This window comes from Microtus ochrogaster, chromosome 15 (genome assembly GCF_000317375.1).
Source record: "Microtus ochrogaster isolate Prairie Vole_2 chromosome 15, MicOch1.0, whole genome shotgun sequence".
Classification (NCBI taxonomy): domain Eukaryota; kingdom Metazoa; phylum Chordata; class Mammalia; order Rodentia; family Cricetidae; genus Microtus; species Microtus ochrogaster.
In genome coordinates, this window is record NC_022017.1 from 15,014,421 (window position 1) to 15,020,446 (window position 6,026).

Genomic DNA, 6,026 nt, shown 5'->3' on the forward strand with positions numbered 1-6,026 from the left:
CAATTCTCTAGCTTTGTAAACTGAGAGCTCCCCTCTTACTCAGCTAAAGTTAACGCCAGTTTCAGAGGTGCAATCAAGGCTCTGAGAGGTTCCCTGACACCCAAGTGGCGCTGGTCCAGCTGGAAGCCCTGGTCTGTCTCCAAAAGCTCAGAGGTGACCGTGAGGGTGCTGGACCACACTGCCAAGTCCCCCAGGTCCCTTGGCAAACAGAGTGATGCAAAGGGCTGGCCAGGTATTTTCAGACTTGAGGACAAATCTTAGACAAAAGTGAACAGCCACCTAAGGTCACAAAGTACATATGTGACTGCACTTAGCCGAAAAGGAACCACTGGTATCTCCCCCCACACACCTCCTCCCACCCCAGATCTGAAGATCAAACCCAAGCCCTGGCAGGTGTAAGACAACTGCTCTACCACTGAGCCACACCTCTATCCTAGCTGGGGGTCTTAAACCAAGTCCAGTCCTCTCTGTTCTAGAGGCCACAATGTCCACACCCTGGAAGTGACTCTGGGTCAGGAGACTGATACAGCCTGGAAGGGTATTGGAAGGGAGGGTATCCAGCATCCCCCAAAGCACAAGTACCTCTGGGCACCATGGGGTCACCTCATACCTGACCTACTTGGTGATGACAGAGTTCCCAGGAGATCAAACCTTTGTTGCCAATCTCAGCTGAATTGAGGAATTTTGGGTCCTCCCCTGGGGCTCCAGGTCCTTCCTTTGGAGAGTGGAACTCCCACAGGAAGATCCACAGGGCTTGGTTTCCTCCCTGGGGGACCATCTATCTGCCCTACTTAGTCCCTGTTCTGCATGGTGGATGGATAGATGTGCCCCACCAACCTGGGCTGTTCTTTCCTGGTTCAGCCACCAAGTGGAGCATCGTCGAAGGAGAACTAGGCTCCTTTTCCAGGGGTCTAGACAAGGGCTCTTCATGTGCTCTTTGTGACTCCAGTGTCCTCCACGAATCTTCCCTAAAATGCACATTAAATGGTAAGGATGTAACCACAAAAAGCTGTCACGCATTCTGCACACACGGCCCGGAAAATGGACCCTTAGTCCCCTCTTCCAGCAGCCAGTCCGGCAGCTCCTCAGGGTCCCTCATCCTCCCTCCCCTGATTTCCCCCTTCGGCCCTGACCCTCTAGGTTCCGCTAGCGGCGGGTTTCTGACCTGGGCTCGGATTTCCACTTACCGGACGGTGGAGGTGCTAGTTAGTGCCAGGGTCACAGCCTCTATTTTAACAATGAATCAAAACGTTGCCCCGGAGGTGCGCGTAAGACCACACCCTTGCCGCGCTCCAATAGGTTCGCCCTCAGAGCCTTATTTGCATGATCAGTGTGGGATTGGACACAGCGAGGACTGGGGGCAGGGCGGAGGAGGGCGGTGCCCAGGCGCCTCCGAGCGCGGGATGCACGGCACGTTTTGCCTGCGCTACCCGCAACCTCGTCCAGTCGGGTTCCCCTGGGACCTGAGTGCTGTTGCTGGCCCAGTGGCCTCTTGTCTCTTTCCCATTGGCTCGTTCTGGCTAAGGTCTTCAAAAGGGCACTAATGCATACGTGGAAAGTAGAAAGTGTGGCTAGCTGGGGGTGGTGCCACTAACTAAACTTGTCACCTAACTCTTGAAAAATCTTAAGCAGGAGGATGGATGCCCACAGTTCGATCGGCCTGGCTGCAAGAGTGAGACACTTCCAGAAAGCAAAACCAGAGGTTGGTGATCTACATCTGAAAGTCCTGCAATCGGGAGGTGGAGACAGTAGAGCAGTGATCTGGTAGTGAAGGCAAGAAGATCAGGAGGTGGGTCTGGAGGTGGTGGCGCATGCCTTTAATCCCAGCACTGGGGAGGCAGAGGCAGGCAGATCTCTGTGAGTTAGCGGCCAGCCTGGTCTACAGAGTGAGTTCCAGGACAGGCTCCAAAGCTACAGAGAAACCCTGTCTTGAAAAAAGAAAGGAAGGAAAGGAGGGAGGGAGAAAGGGGGAAGGGAGGGAGAAAGGGGGAAGGGAGGGAGAAAGGGGGAAGGGAGGGAGGGAAGGAAGGAGGGAGGGAGAAGAAAAGATCAGGAGGTCAAGGCCAGATTTGGCTACAGAATCAGTTGGAGGTCCTGTCAAGCAAAAGCAAAAACACCAAAAACTGAAACCAGCTAACAAAGTGGAATGTACAGCCCTATCCCAGCTTACTCCAACTCACAGAGATCCATCTCCCTTTGCCTCCCAAGTGCTGGGGTTAAAGGCGTGCGCCACCACCGCTCAGCCCTGCCCCAGCTTTTAAAGTTAAGCTCTATTGTGCACTGGTTACACACCAGCTCCTAAGCCAGTCCTTTACACATAGCAACAAAGATCAGAGATGTCAGCTGACTTGCCAGGGTCACATGGCTAATAAAGAGCAGAATCAGGACAAAAATCTTGGGATGTCTGACTCTGCAGACCACTGTGGGGTATCCTCATTCGCTCATTCGCCTGCATCTGGTGAAGCACTCAGAAAGGAAAGCATGAATAAACGGTGGCTTCTTCCCAAGTGAGGGCAGAAGTGAGGCCCGGAACAAGCCGTCCTGGCCCAGCACGGAGCTGGCTGACAAGCACAGTGGGCTTCCTCCGTGGCCTGGCTAGCTGTAAGTAAGACAGGCTAGTGAGGCCTGGGTTCAGGGTCAGCCTCTTAGCACTTCTTGGCTAGGTGATCTTGAGACAGTTACAGTTACTTGACCTCCCTGAGCCTGGGGTGGAATGGGTATTTCTGAGTTAGAACTGAGCAAGGTCCCAGCCCTCTGGCCTTCCCAGGCAATGCAACCTAGAGCCGACTGAGGCGGATGAGCCTGACAATTCAGCCATGAAACATTTATGGAGCCCTTTGTCAGTCAAGATTGCTGAGGGTTCATCAAAGAACAAGAGACCCGTGCGCTGCTTTTGTGTGTCTGTATGGTGGAGGAAAACCGACCCAGGCAAGAGAAACAAGCAAAGCATGACTAGGTTGACTGGTGCTTAGGAGAAAAGAGAGCAGAGCAGAGAGAGGCACGCTAGGTCTGGCCTGGCCAGCGTGTTTCCAAGGAGGTCGTCAGCGAGGTCTTAGAGTAGTGGCTCGTGCATCTCAGCAAAGACCCAGAGGGAGTGATTCTGAACAGGTCACAGGCTGAGGGTGGCAGGACCTGGAGTGGAAAGCAGGTGAGGGGAGCAGGTGGGCACCATGAGTAAGTACTCACTTTAGCTTTGGAGTGTTTGCCCAAGAGGATGGCAGAAGGCAGGGAGCAAAGGGAACTGTGGGAAGAGGTCCCTCTTGTAGGAGTGGGTGAAGAGGATGGCGGAGCCCAAGAGGCCAGGATATGGCAGCCAGGAGAGGAAGTCACCCCTACACGGAGATGTTTGTGCCCCCTCCCGCATGCTGTCTGGAGCACAGAAACCATACAGACCTCCTCGACCTCATCCTGTCAGGGGGAAGCCAAACTCTAGCAAGCTGCATGCACTGTGGCCCCTTGAGGACGTCCCACACCACATCCCCGGCCTCTGTGAGCTGTTCAGAGGATTCCATTAAGGGCACCGTGTCACTACTCATCCTCCTGTCCCCTGCTTGAGCTCTGGACTCGCTGGCTTCATACCGATTTGATTATTTTATTGTATGACATGTGAAGGGCACGTTCGTGGAATTCAAAAGACAACTTTGTTAATCCCAGCACTTGGGAGGCAGAGGCAGGCGATCTCTGTGAGTTCGAGACCAGCTTGGTCTACAGAGCTAGTTCCAGGACAGGCTCCAAAGCCACAGAGAAACCCTGTCTCGAAAAACAAAAAACAAAAAACAAAAACAAAAAAAAAGACAACTTTGCAGAATGGTGATTGCTAAAATTCCTTCCCAGAGGAAGGTGTAAGCAGTGTCTACCCATCTAAGGGCCCAACAACAACCTCTGCTTCTGCTGGGGAACCAATGAGTTCATTGGTCTTCCTTACAGAGCATTAGTGAGGGGTTACTTACAGAAATGTTGGTGCTCCCCCACAAAGGCTGCACTGGGAAGTCTCTACCGAGCAGGGATTATGATTTATGGCTTACCCTGAGTTGCATAGATGGAGACCCCTAGTTCCTCACCTGTAGCCTGAGGCCACAAGCTATTAGTGCAGAATTGCATATTACTGATAGGGAGGGCTGGCATGCTCAGGTGAGGGTCCCAGGATCCTCTCTGTCCCCCCCCCCCCACGAGGGAAGATAACAGTCAACAGGCCCTGTTGTAATGATCTTTTATGATCTCCTATGGGCGGAGAAATGACAACAGTGAAGAGCACTTGTGCTCTTGTTTGCTTGTTTTTCGAGACAGGGTTTCTCTGTGTAGCTTTGGAACCTGTCCTGGAACTAGCTCTTGTAGACCAGGCTGGCCTCGAACTCACAGAGATCCGCCTGCCTCTGCCTCCCAAGTACTAGGATTAAAGGTGTGCGCCACCACCACCCAACTAACACTCACATGTTTTAAAAATAATTTAAACTGGGTGGTAGTGGCACATGCCTTTAATCCCAGCACTCTGGAGCCAGAGGTAGGTGGATCTCTGTAAGTTCAAGACCAATCTGGTCTACAAATATTTCAGGACAGCCAGGGCTACTGAGAAACATTGTCTTGAGAAAATATAATAAAATAATAATAATGATGAGGATAATTTTAAAGATAGCAGGAATTTGACTCAGAGGATAGTCTTGTACAACCATTGGTTCTTTCCTTCCACTGTTACATTGGTTCTGGGGATCAAACTTAGGTCTTCAGACTTGAGAGATGATGGTTAGCTTCAATTATCAATTTTTCACAATCTGCAGTCATGTTTGCAAATCATGTCTCAGTGAAGAACTGCCCAGATGGGGATGGCCTGTGGATGTGTCCGTGGGGTTGATTACTGAAAAGCTGAGCACAAAGAAGCATCCATGTGTTTGTTCTCTCTGCTCTTGACTGGGTGTGTTGACTGTGACTAGCTCTCCAAGTCCCTGCCTTGATGTCCCTGCTATGGTGAATTGTGACCTGAAATAAACCCTTTCTCCCATAAGTGGCTTTTTGTCAGTTTTTTTCTTTTAAGCCTCTCCAAAGTATGCAGGCTTCCTGGGTTGAGATGCTAGTAACCTAATCACTTAGGGTATCATTTTTAAGACTATTTATTTATTCTTCTTTTATGTGCATTGGTGTTTTGCCTGCATGTGTCCGTGTAAGGCTGTCAGTTCCCCTGGAACTGGAGTTACACACAACTCTGAGCTGCCATGTGGGTGCTGGGAATTGAACCTGGGTCCTCTGGAAGAGTAGACAGTGCTCTTAACTGCCAAGCCATCTCTTCAGTCCCTTGTCAGGGTATTTTATCACAGCAACAGATGACACTAAGCCACACTCTACCTGGCTTGTCACTTCATTGGGCCTTTGCTTGGCTCACAGCCCTAGCTGAGACCCCTCAGAGAGCTGGAGAGTACCATGACTTCTGTTCTAGCCCAGAACCTGTCTTCACCCGGCCAGCGGAAGGAGCACCCAGCCCTCTTCCTCCCATGGGCAATGGAGGGCCAGAGCCTGGGTGGGCAAGGTAGAGGCCTGACAGAGGGGAGCAGGGTGGATGACTGCCCTGGGGTCATCAGAGCTGCAGCCAGGGCTGTTCTTGAGGACCACACACAGCCAGGCTTGTTTTCACCTGTTTACTTGCCTAGGAAAACAGAGTTAAAATTAAACCCTGATTGCGGCTCACAGGTACAGTCCAAGGCATGGTGACAAAATCAGACTGTGGCGATGGAAGCTCGCTTCTATCCAAGGGAACGCAAGTGTTGCTATGACGTCAAGTTGGCTTTCTACACTGTGACTAAGGCCACTCTAAGCTGGAGGCCTCTCCTGTGCCGTATCTGAAATGGTGAACCACAGCATATTTTCACTGCCTTGTGAGGGCTCAAGTTCCCTCCAGGAAAGCCGGCTGTGTCTCCCCCACCAGGAGCAAGAGCGCTCAGCTGAAACCCTGGGCAGGGCTGTCTTTCACCTCAGCAACCTCTGAATGGCCCCCTCTGGAGGCAAGGCCCTGAACCTTGGCCGGTTTCTTTGGGTAC

General features: G+C 51.8%; 1 long non-coding RNA gene across 1 annotated transcript; it reads left to right on the forward strand.

The window, feature by feature from the left end:
• Positions 1-1,467: 1,467 nt before the first annotated feature.
• LOC113456737 lies at positions 1,468-4,979 on the forward strand. Its single transcript, XR_003377483.1, has 3 exons — positions 1,468-1,525; positions 1,630-1,702; positions 4,776-4,979. It is a non-coding gene; the product is annotated as an uncharacterized LOC113456737 (long non-coding RNA).
• Positions 4,980-6,026: the final 1,047 nt, after the last annotated feature.